This window comes from Coenobita brevimanus, chromosome 114 (assembly GCF_032717465.1).
Source record: "Coenobita brevimanus isolate Jiangsu-jjx chromosome 114, ASM3271746v2, whole genome shotgun sequence".
Lineage (NCBI taxonomy): Eukaryota > Metazoa > Arthropoda > Malacostraca > Decapoda > Coenobitidae > Coenobita > Coenobita brevimanus.
The window spans coordinates 13,005,940-13,019,139 of record NC_137067.1 but is presented as its reverse complement, the minus strand read 5'-3'; the positions used below and the strand labels follow the sequence as shown (position 1 = coordinate 13,019,139).

General features: G+C 44.1%; 1 non-coding gene across 1 annotated transcript; it reads right to left on the bottom strand.

Annotated features, from left to right (window-relative positions):
- Window positions 1–11,820: 11,820 nt before the first annotated feature.
- TRNAS-GCU (transfer RNA serine (anticodon GCU)) lies at window positions 11,821–11,902 on the bottom strand. The gene has a single exon. It is a non-coding gene; the product is annotated as a tRNA-Ser (tRNA).
- Window positions 11,903–13,200: the final 1,298 nt, after the last annotated feature.

The window sequence follows — 13,200 nt, the reverse complement described above, 5'->3', positions numbered from 1 at the left end:
TGAGAAAAAAATTGCATTCAGTTATCCGGCCGATCAGACTTCTGGACGAAGTTTGTTTTTCCCATGTCCTTGTTCACCCAGCAGTGCAACGGGAGATTTAAGTGTCAACTAATTCTTGCCGACCGTATTCTAGGAGAGGACTAAGACTTACCGCAAACTGATACTCTAGTGCTGTAAGCGGGAGGCGGGCACCATCCACTCATTTGATGCACTGCTACCTTCTGGTAACCACATAGAGTAACAAGCCAAATTTCAAATGTTTTCTTGTAATCCGGGAAACAAGTTACTATGTCGGATGGTAACCATGTAATCAAATGACGGCAGGTGGTCAGGTGGGTTAAGACTAATGGGATGAGGGTCGGATGGGCTTACTCTGAGAGATAACTAGGGTTTATTGTTTCCATAATGCCACCCAGAGGCCAGCGAGGCTAGTTGCCTTCGCCTTAAATGTCGGGGCTGAGTAGCCCAGCCCCGGGACCTTATGCTCCTGATGGGACAAAAGACTGCATGATAGAATAACCTAACCGACCCTCGTGTACGTGATATAGAGGATTATTTTTGATATATTTATAGCCGTAATTTGTGTGTCTGTATCTGACCACTAAAGTGCCCAGCGGGGCCGAACTTTCTCCACGGAAGAAGAGTGATAGAATCCTTTCTTCCTCATGCTCGCTATGTACGAATCAGCAAGGGACGTTTCTTGTAACAGTACCGTAGGTGAAAGTTTTTTTAAGTGGATGTCTTTATGTGTGTCAGGCTGTATGTGTCACTGGTATGAACCAATAGGGTTTGAATTATGATGGTATATGAAAGGACATACTGCCAACGCCCACTTCAAATGTCCATGTAGGCTGGATTCGAACCAGACTCAGAAACAGCAGATCGGGGAGTGAATGTGATTATCACAGGGCCATAAAAGCCGTAAAGGTGGCTAGATAGACGTTGAGACAAATGAATGGACAGAGAGACAATCAGATGCAGTTAGACAAACACAGATACATACGATCAGAGACAAAACAAAAGAGAGAGAATGGAGAAAAAATGGAGGCTGCAGAGGGAGACATATCGATGCAGCTGATTGATCTGGACGTATGACTGAAAAGACAGTTTTATTTGAGAGTCAGATCGATGCTGCCTGATTGATTGCTTGAGCCAGTGACTGAAGAGACTCATTTAGGATTGGTGTGCTGGGGTGTGAGAGGTAGACACAGGCATGAGGAAAATCAAAGGGTTTATGATAGGGGTTGGCTGTATTTAATTTCATCTGTACTAAATGTTCTCAACTCTCCAACTCGAATTCTTCCCGCTCCTTCTGGCACCTTGCCAAAAAACTTTCTAACAACTTTACCTCATCATCCTTCCCTCCTCTTTCCTACTCTGATGGCTCTGTAGCTATTTCTTCTACTGATAAAGCAGATCTCTTCGCACAGACTTTCTCCTCCAATTCCACCTTAGACGATTCTGGTGCTGTTCCTCCATCACTTCCCGCCTCTGACTTCCTCATGGCTGACATTAAAATTTCTTCAGCTGATGTATTTTCTGCCATCACTGGCCTCAATATTAACAAGGCATATGGGCCTGATGGAGTCCCTCCTGTTGTTCTCAAGAACTGTGCTTCTGTGCTTACACCCTGCCTAGGCAAACTCTTTCGCCTTTGTCTGTCAACTTGTACCTTTCCTTCTTGCTGGAAGTTTGTTCTCATTCAGCCAGTCCCAAAGAAGGTTGACCACTCCCAACCCTCCAACTATCGTCCAATTGCTTTAACATCCTGTATTTCAAAAGTTATCGAGTCAATTCTCAATAGAAAAATTTTAAGGCATCTTTCCTATCACAACCTTCTTTCTGATCGTCAGTACGGGTTCCGTCAGGGACACTCCACTGGCGATCTTCTCACCTACCTTTCAGACTCCTGGTCATCCTCCTTTCGGGATTTGGCGAAAGCTTTGCCATTGCACTTGACATCTCAAAGGCTTTCGATCGAGTCTGGCATAAATCTTTAGTTTCCAAACTGCCCTCTTACGGTTTCTATCCTACTATCTGTGCCTTCATCGTTAGCTTCCTTTCTGGTCGTTCTATAGCCGCTGTTGTAGACGGCCATCGTTCTTCTCCTAGATCTATCAACAGTGGTGTTCCTCAGGGCTCTGTCCTATCACCAACTCTCTTCCTTTTATTCATCAATGACCTTCTAAGCTGTACATCTAACCCTATCCCTCATACGCTGATGATTCCACCCTTCACCTTTCCATTCGGTTCCCGCAACGCCCTTCTCAGCAGTTACTTCAACAAACAAGGGATGAGGCTATGGCACACCTAATGTCTGACTTGGCTCGTATCTCTGACTGGGGTATAAATAATCTTGTTGTTTTTAATGTATCTAAGACTCGGTTCTTACACCTATCAACCCGTCTAAATCTTCTACAGGTATACCAACTAATGTTTAATAATATTCAGCTTAATCCTGCATCATCCTTGAACATGCTTGGGGTTTCATTTACTCGGGACTTATCTTGGAAAGATCATATTACATCTCTTGTAAAATCTGCCTCCAAGAGATTGGGTGTGCTAAGCCGACTCTGTTCTTTCTTTACCCCTGCACAATTGTTGACTCTATACAGGGGTTTTATCCGCCCCTGTGTGGAGTACAACTCTCATGTGTAGGGAGGCTCCCCACATACAGCTTATCTCAATAGGGTGGAGTCAAATGCTTTTCGTCTCATTAACTGTCTTCCTCTTACTGACTCCCTTCAACCTCTGTCTCTTCGCCGCACTGTTGCATCTTTATCTCTTTTCTATCGCTACTTTAATGGTCACTGCTCCTCTGAACTGTCTGCATGCATTCCTCCACCTCTACGACAGGCGCGTAGCACCCGTCTGGCAGCAAACTCTCATCCCTTTTCTGTCCAACTCTCTAATGCAAGAGTTAACCGTTACTCCCAGTCCTTCATTTTTGCAACAGGTCAGCTCTGGAACTGTCTCCCTCTGTCTGTATTTCCTGCTGCCTATGATCTCCAGTCTTTCAAACGCAGTGCTTCCAGGCATCTCGAAATGAATGGATCTTGAATTTGGCTCTCTTTTGTATTTTGTTTTTCTCTTGGAGGGAACTGTTATTGCGGGCTCATGGCCTTTGGTTCCTTCTTCCTCGCATAAAAAATAAAATTTGTACGAGGTATACTGCAAAGATATAGATACCCAAGCTCTACCTTTGCTAATGCTAACTAAATACATAACAACCTAAGTGAATAAGATCATTATAGAATCAGGAACAGGAGGTATGTCTAAGGTGAGTTAGTAGAGGTGTTAGTAATTTTCTGCATCAGTTTGTTTAAGACCTACTACAGGGGCATGGGTGCCCAATTTTACTATTCATTATGCTGGCTAAGTACGAGTCAGACCGTTGAAGCAATTAGGAAGTATGCTGGTACTGTTCTGTATTCTGTATCAATCCGTGTTAGGTCCAGTGGTGGTGAGACTGACAGCCAAGGTTTACAATTCTTCATGCTGTCCAAGCACGAATCAGAATGACAGGAGAGATGATGGATACAGGAAAAATTCTCATGGCATTCTGTACTTGTCCGTATGCTGTCCATTGCAGGGAGAGTGATAGATGATGATTGTTCTTCCTAATGCTGGCAAAATACGAATTGGGAAATTATCAGCTCAGGAAGGCTTCTGATTATTCTGTACTATTCTGTATTCAGTATCACCCCATTATGAGGTCCACTGTATGGTCAGTGATAACTAGAATTAACAATATCTCACGCCGACCAAGTACATTTGTCTAAACACCAATGCATGTGGCAGTCGAAGTATTCTATCAGCTGCGTGTAATCAACAAAGAAGGGATCTGTACTCCCGTTGTGCAGTACATTTTGCAACACAGGACCAAGAGCTGTGAACCACTGTTCTGTGTGTTGTATTTCAGCATCCATATATCCTATTGTCTTGACGCCTTCACTATTGCCGTTTCTTCATATTTACTAACTCTAGACAGCTTGTCAAGAGTCGGCTAGTGACATTGGCTTTTGTGGGAAATTGCGAACTCTAGTTGAATCCCAGTGTTTATCGTTCAGTTTAACCGCTGCATATTCAGCTAGTTGGGAGTGTTTTTTTCAGGCAATTTCCAATGTGTCATAAATGATTGTCTTTGTGCAAGACATTAGCGCTTCCGCTGAACGATTTATTTTGGGCATGTTTCGCTCATTTTAGCCATTAGTAATACGGCCACAGTACTTGCCTCTTTCCCACGAGTTAGTCAGTCAAGCTTCGAGCGCCACGGAAGTAGGTTGTGTGTGGCAGTGTCCTTCCTCAACGACACCTAGTTCCCACCACCGCCATAGTCCCACATAGCTGTGATTGGCAAGAGACAGCGAGTGCAGTGTTCTTCCTCAGTAACGACACCCAATCATCCATTTAGGTCACTCTTTGACCAGTATTTCCTTCTCGTATTTTCCTAGGTTTAAGAGTTTAGTTTCTGAGTGAGTGAGTGAGTGAGGGTGATCTCCTTAGTTGAATTCATTTTGAAATGAAACGTAAATTTATTCTTTTGTAATCAATAAATTTAACAGTTCTTTTTTCTCGAGCTTAATGTAATGTAAACTCACGTTTCATTTCTCCATACTAAGCTTATTTCCCTTATAGCTCCTAGCTTGCATTAATGCTTTGCTATTCATAACTGGTACTTAGGCCAGTCTGTTGTATTAAGCTTAAAATCCGTTGTGCCTTCTAGGAGTTAACGCATCAGCAAGAACCTGATATCATTAATAGTATTAGTTATTTATTGTCAGGGGTGAAGTCACTTTCTCCAGAGGCTAACAGTACTAATAAACAGCATTTGTGAGTAATTAGTCTCTGCTGTGTAGTGTTGAGAAAGTTTATATATTCTCGTTCTGAGAGAATCGGCGAAGCAAGCAAGCATAAAGTAATCATTGCTTGATTTTAGCAAGACAATTCATTGTCCCTGCTCTTCAGTATAATTGGAAATCATCCTTTAATATTGATAATCTTAAAAACCCAGTGACAATTGGCGACCTTGCCAGGATATTAACTCCTAGCTCTGAAGCTATTCACGAGATAATACTCACTCGTTCATACTTAGGTATTTATCATTAAAGTCAATAGGCACTACCTTACTGGTGATTATTGATTCATTTTTATTAATTTACATAATAGTTTTGACAGCCAGTTGTTTGTTTAATTTCCTTTCTTTACCAGTTTAATTAGATAAAACTGGTCACCACTAACCTGTGCCTATATTCTTTATTCTCGATTATTGACATCTTTCTCTGAAAAAAATTGCAGTCAGTATGGAGTCGCTAGTACTTAGATTGAGTTAGCATCATGTCGACCAGCGTCTATGTACAGGAAGCCAAAGATATGGGTCTTACGGACCCAGCTGAAATCAAGGAGTTCGTCCTCTCTCTGTTTAATTACAAACAGCAGCACGAGAGTGTTGCTCGTGAAGAGCGTTGAATTCAGCATGAGGAACACGAAAAGGAGCGTGAATACAAGCGAGAACAGTGCGAACACAAGCGAAAACAGCGCGAACTCGACTTAGAACACGAGCGAAAACAGCGCGAACTCAACTTAGAACACGAGCGAGAACAGCATGAGGAATGAGAGAGAGAACGAGAACACGAACGTGCCGAATGAGAAGCACGCGAAAAACATGAATCTGAAATGTTGAAGCTCAAGTGAGATTCCTTGGCTTCAGACACGTCTGGTGCAGTTGGTCCAAGCTCCACGAGCGTTCTCCCTGCACATGTTATGGCGACCCCACACATCAAGCTTCCCCCATACAAAGATGGCGAGTGAATCGAGCCATACATAGCTCATTTTGAAGACATGGCTCAACTTTACCAACTGGATGATGCAGCTAAGCAGCTTCAGTTTCTTAACCTGTTTGAGGGCCCTGCCCTTGATATTCTCCACAGAATTTGTGGAGACAATCTCACGTATGAGATGATGAAGGCCACACTCATCAAAGCGTACGGTCTCAAAGTTGACGACGCCAAGAGTCAGTTCATGAGGGCGCATTTACAGGATAAAGAGACTGCTGTTCAGTTTCTTGACCGGCTTACTGCTTACTTGGATGAGTGGATGAAGAAAGATGAAGCTCCTTCCATGTGTGAGGGGATAATTGACCTTAAGCTGCACACGCAGCTACAAAAGTCGTGGTCAACTGAACTTATGGCTCAACTTAAGATCTGCCAGGTAAGAGATGCCAGCCAAATGGTGAAGAAGGCTGACGCATTCTTTACTGCATACGTGTATCAAACTCGCAAGCAGTATACCTGGAACAGGAAACTTGATAAATCTGGGAAACCGTCTCAGACTGAACCCCAGCAACAAGGCCATTCTCAGAATAATGGGCAAGGTCCAAAACCGCAGAGGAAGGACCAGGGGCAAAACACTCAGAAACCTGAGTGGAAGAGGTACAACAGGTACCCTAACCAGCACCAGTATCAGCCACACAACCGACTGTTGGGACTGTCCTTTTCACCACCAGCTCAAGTGAATAGGAGGCAGGAGGCGAACGCAGCCTTCATTCCTCAGCAGCAGCACGGTGGTCACATCCCTACCAGTACGGGTACTCCCCCACAGTTCACTAGTCCCACAGTGACAGTGAACCCCCCTCCGCAGATGGCCAATGTTCCATCTCCCCAGGCAGTGAGTACGACCCCTCAAGTAACTAGTTCACAGGGCACCATGTTTGCCACATCATTTATTCAGCAGCCTAATCAGTGGCTAGCTGCTTCCTTCACAGGCCCTCCCACAGGTGACAGTGCTTTTCTTGTTCAGCCAGGGTTTGTGGGACACAGTCCTGTGAAGGTCCTGAGAGATAATGGATCCTCAGGTTGCTCTGTCAAGCTGAGTCTAGTTCGGCCTGAAGAGTACACAGGTCGACAGATCCAAGCTAACCTTATTGATGGATCAGTGAGATTGTTCCCTGAGGCATGTATCCAGGTGGCATCTCCATTTTATACTGGAACGACAGTCACAGTTGTCATGCCAGAACCTTTATTTGACCTTATCATAGGCAATATTCCCGGTGCCAAGGATAGTTGCACCGAAGATGACGCTACTCAGACTTCGGCTACAGTAACACGAGCCACGCCTGAGGCTCCAGACTGTGTCACCCCAGTGACCATTGAATCGCCGCAAGATCTGATGTGTAGCCAAGTTGTTGTTCAAGAACAACACTCTGACCCAACACTTGCTGCCGTGCGAAAGAAACAAAAGGGTCGTCGAGTGATAAAGTATTCACGGGGAGGTCAAGGCAAGTTCCTTTGCAAACAAGGACTGCTCTACCGTGAGTCACGAACACCCGAGGGTGAGGTTCGACTGCAGTTTGTCGTTCCCGCCAAGTACCGCCAAGCAGTATTAGAATGGGGTCATTGTTCAGCCTCAGGAGGTCACATGGGCAAAAGGAAGACCCAGGGCTGTATCCGAGCTGACTTTTTCTGGCCAGGGATGGGACGAGACATAGACTGTTTTGTGCATTCCTGCAATGTGTGTGTCCACGTAACACCATCCAGGGACATGTCCTTCCTGCACCGTTTGAAACCACACCCGTAATCTCTGAGTCAGTTGAGAGACAGGGCAGTGGTAATGTGGGTGTAGACCTGATGTCTCACCTACTAACTGCTTACTAACTAGCAACTGTTGTATGCTGGGTTCCGTAAGATAGGCGTTCTCAGAGGTTTGAGTAAGCCAAGAACCAGCCTGGTTCCCAGTTAAAAGTGTAGACCTGACGTCTCGCCCGTTGGCCCCACAGGACACAGTATGTCCAAGCCTGTACATACCTATGTACCGTAAGTTAAGGGGGGAAGTTTGAGAACCCTGCAGAGACAGTCCGAGGCTGTGTATGAATTACCTTGTGGAACGTCTCGAGCTGTGGGCCTCTCTGAGGATTCGCGGAGAATGCACATTCTCCGCATGAGTGTTCACACCCCCGGTGGGTGTTAAAACGTGACCTGCCCGAGATTGCGTAGCGATTCTCAGCTTCCTGTATTAGTCGTAAGTGTAGAGTTAGGTTAACCAGTAAACTGCCCGTTCTAAGAAATTTGAGCAATTCAAGAACTGACACGTTTCCTGGTTAATAACGTTAGGTTAACTAGTAAACTGCCAGTTCTAAGAGATTTGAGTAATTCAAGAACTGGCACGTTCCCTAGTTAATAAGCGTTATCCAGTAAACTGTGAGGGTTCTAAGCAATTTGTGAATTCAAGAATTACGTTTCCTGGTTAATAATGACATAAGTACTGATTGCTAGGCAGAGAGAGAGAAATGATACTTTTGATGCTCCATCTTGATTCCTTTCGCAGGTGCAGCTGGCGGGTGCAGCATTGCCATGCAGATCAGCTGGTCGTCCCTGTCACATGCTGCCGCCCCTTCTCTTCTGCCTCATCATCATTATTTACTATAAATTTGTATTACATGATTTTACACGTAGGTACAGTTACACCACAACTGTCACACCTACACCTTGTATTACATACATTACGCTACATAACAATTAGTTGTTAATGTAAATGTAGCAAACTTTTCACTCAGTTTGACCTGAGTACAGGATTTTTCACTGTCATCACGGAATTTTTCCATCAAGCTTGCTTCTGTTAACGTAAATACGAGATTTTTCCCTCACTGGCGACTGTGACTTTCTCCTGTAGCAGGATAGCATACACACACCACAGTGTGAATCTTGTGTGACTGAGTTAGGAATTTTATGTATGTATATTGAATTTTTTTTTTTTTCTAAAGAAAAAAAAGATTTGATTTTCATGGGGCGTAATGTCACGAGTCGGCTAGTGACATTGGCTTTTGTGGGAAACCGCGAACTCTAGTAGAGTCCAGTGTTTATCGTTCAGTTTAACCGCTGCATATTCAGCCAGTCGGGAGTGTTTTTTTCAGGCAATTTCCAATGTGTCATAAATGATTGTCTTTGTGCAAGACATTAGCGCTTCCGCTGAGCAATTCATTTTGGGCATGTTTCGCTCATTTTAGCCGTTAGTAATACGGCCACAGTACTTGCCTCTTTCCCACGAGTTAGTCAGTCAAGCTTCGAGTGCCACGGAAGTAGGTTGTGTGTGGCAGTGTCCTTCCTCAACGACACCTAGTTCCCACCACCACCTTAGTCCCACATAGCTGTGATTGACGAGAGACAGCAAGTGCAGTGTTCTTCCTCAGTAACGACACCCAGTCATCTGCTTAGTCCACTCTTTGACCAGTATTTCCTTTTCGTATTTTCCTAGGTTTAAGAGTTTAGTTTCTGAGTGAGTGAGTGAGTGTGATCTCCTTAGTTGAATTCATTTTGAAATGTAACGTAAATTTATTCTTTTATAATCAATAAATTTAACAGTTCTTTTTTCTCGAGCTTTCTTGTTTGTATACCTCACACGCCGTGGGTTTTGTGGGATGGGGTAAAACTCAGCATTAATTTTCCACGTTTTCTTACACTGTAGCTCTTACATCAACTTTTTCGCGTATCTCTCCCTTTCTCCTTCTGCAGATCGTATTCTCTGTTTATATTTAATTATGGAATGAAGTAACGACATCAGCATATACGGTGTCACCCTTAACATTTTTTATTTGTTTTTCTGTGTAGCTGTATTAATGGCGATTTCTCCAATGTTCGTCCGATCTTAACAGCGTCGCAACATAAGTAAAAAAGCAACGGGTGCTTATAATTTTGTTCTACTTGTTGTTCTTACTGTTATTAGTCTCAAACTAGGATGGAACCTGACCCTCTTTTCCCCACTATTAAATTACCTCTTTTGGGGAAGTGTGGCCTCATCCTGCGGAGAGTTGTAAGTCTTTACCACACCCATACCATCCAGTGTATAACACCCATCAATTAGTGTACAGGCTAATCCCACCCTGCCTCCACCCACCACTACTCCAACCAGCCCCACCCACTACAACTCCAACCCGCCCCACCCACTACAACTCCAACCCGCCCCACCCATTACAACATCCATCAGCACTTCACTACTCCCGCACTGCCTCCACCCGCGACCACCCCAATGCCTCACACTCCTCTCTGCATACACATACGCAGTCCATTTTCTGCACTCTAGCGCTGGAATCTGAAGTGAAATCTCTTTCCCACCTACATCACCCGTCATAACGACATCTGTCGTCACAGGGTGTACTCCTCGCGCCGGCCCCACCACGATCCTAGCCCATCACCTGCACCCACTCCAGTCCTTCCACTTTATCCTGCCTCACTAGCTATTTTCTGGTGAAATATGCTTCACTCCTATAGACTTTACTGACTTAGGTGATGCCACATCTCACCACACAGCATATTGCCATACCATAGCATGACATATCACACCGTACCGTTCCGTACCACACCATACCGTACCGTACCGTACTGTACCACCCTCTCTCTCCACACCACACAAAATCACTTTCCCACACCTCCTATACCCAGGGCATAAGCCGAAGGGCCCAGACGCTGCCACGTTTTGTATTTTGTACTTTTTTTCCTTCCTACCTCCAAGTTTGTGAGATAAATCTGAATTGCACCTTACCGATCAATCAACATCACTCATCTTCACAATGTTTAGCCAGTCATGGCTTACCACCCAACACTTCCCACCCAACACTTCCCACCCAACACTTCCCACCCAACACTTCCCACCCATTCCCATCCCACCCATTTCCCTCTCATCCATTTTTGCTGTGATGTGATGCATATTTCAGTTAGTTATGGCAAGCAAAGTAGATGCTGACACAACATCAAGTAAATGCTGGTACACTACAATGCATAGGTGGAATTTTGAACTTTGACCTTACCCTATGACTATGACCTTTGACTGGGTGTTGTCATAATTTAACTTCTTCATCCTTGGCTTACCTTGAACCCTTCCACCAAATTTGATCTAAATTGGACAAAACCTTCAAACTACCCTCTCTTTGTGACATTGAAAGGGACCTACTCTCTTTAAATCTGATTAGCCAAGCCCTTGGTTGGTCCTAAACCCTTCCACCAAGTTTGGTCCAGATCACATCAGAAATTTTTTAATTGCTATGTTCACACAAAAACACTTGGGTCAGACTTTGACTTTGCCCTGTGACCTTGACCTTATGAGTAATTGTTCTTAGAATCGACCCCCATCGTTCTTGCCTTCCTCAAGCCTTCCATATTTGGTCAAAAATGGATCAAAACTGTTGAAGTTGATGATTTTTTTTTTTTTTTAACTTGAGTGACGATTCATGTAACGAGGGGGCCATTGAAGGTTACGTTTCTTATCCCCAATACGATAAATGGCCTCTGAGTTAATAATAATCATCTGGGTGATGGTGAGAATAGTGAAAATCCATCACCACTAAATATGTCATGAGACGAGGATGCTAATAATTTTGAACTCACAAAATGCCAACAGTGGACATGTGGTGATACATCTGTTGTAAATGTGCTGGTGTCAGGAGCCACTAACAGCATATTGTGGCAGCTTGTTCTCTTCTCAGTGTTGGCTGTATTCTCGTTGGCCTTGGGAACTTCATATCAGTTCTTCCTTTGCGATTTATTCTGCACATTTCGCCTCAATATTCTTATGTATTTATATTTGTGGTACCAACACTGTTTATATAAGAAACATATACAGATGATACAAAGGTGATGGACGCACAGTTTATCGGTGAGGAGGAAAGGTAACGATATTATTAATATCATATGATCCTGCCAAGAGTCCTAAGCAGAGAAGTAATTTGTGCAATCAAGAAGCAGTTACTTTTCCCACGGACAGGTGGTGTGTTTTGCTTGAGTGGTTTTAAGTACAGCACAAATACTAACACATAAAGGGGAAAATATCGTACGACGAGGATGGGATTCGAACCCACGCAGGGAGACCCTATTGGATTAGCAGTCCAACGCCTTAACCTCTCGGCCACCTCGTCTGAGAAAAATGTTGCGTTCAGTTTTCCGGCCGATCAGACTCCTGGACAAAGTTTGTTTTTCCTATATCCTTGTTCACCCAGCAGTGCAACGGGAGATTTAAGTGTCAACTAATTCTTGCTGACCGTATGCTAGGAGACGACTGACACCGCAAACTGTTACTCTAGTGAGGCAGGTGGGAGGTGGGCACCATCCACTCATTTGATGCACTGCTACCTTCGCGTAACCACACTGAGTAACAAGCCAAATGTCAAATGTTTTCTTGTAATCCGAGAAACAGTTTACTACGTCAGATGGTGACCATGTAATCAAATGACGGCAGGTGGTCTAGTGTGTTAAGTTTAATCGGATGAGGGTCGTTAGGGCTTACTCAGAGAAATAAATAGGGTTTATTGTTTCCATAATGTCACTCAGGGGAGGACTGTGTTATTTGAGAGTCAGATAGATGCCGCCTGATTGATTGATTGAGCCAGTGACTGAAGAGACTCATTTAGGATTGGTGTGCCAGGGTGTGAGAGACAGGCAGAGGCCCTCGCCGTAAGTGTCGGGGCTGAATAGCCCAGCCCCGGGACCTTATGTTCCTGATGGGAAAAAAGACTGGATGATGGAAAAACCTACCTGATCTTCGTGCACTTGATACGGTGGATTATTTCTGATATATTTATAACCGTAATATGTATGTCTGTATCTGATCATTAAAGTGCCCAGCAGGGCCGAACCTTCTCCTCGGAGTAAGAATGATAGTCGGAATCCTATCTTCTAATAGTAGCGTGTGTGAAAGTTTTTAAATGGATGTCTTTATGTGTGTCAGACTGTATGTGTCACTGGTATGAACCAGTAGGATTTGAATATATAATAGTATATGAAAGGACATACTACCAGCGCCCTCTTCAATTGTCCATGTAGGCTGAATTAGAACCAGACTCATAAACAGCAGATCGGGGAGTGAATGCGATTATCACTGAGCCACAAAGCAACATACTGATGTAAATAAAAGCCGTAAAGGTGGCCAGATAGACGTTGAAACATATGTATGGGCAGAGAGAGAATCAGATGCAGTTAGACAAACACAGATACACACGATCAGAGACAAAAGACAGGGAGGGACAAGAAATGGAGGCTGTAGAAGGAGACATATCGATGCAGCTGACTGATCTGAAAAGACTGTGTTATTTGAGAGTCAGGTAGATGCCGCCTGATTGATTGCTTGAGCCAGTGACTGAAGAGACTCATTTAGGAATGGTGTGCCGGGGTGTGAGAGACTGGCAGAGGCACGAGGAAAGCCTAAGAGCTTATAATA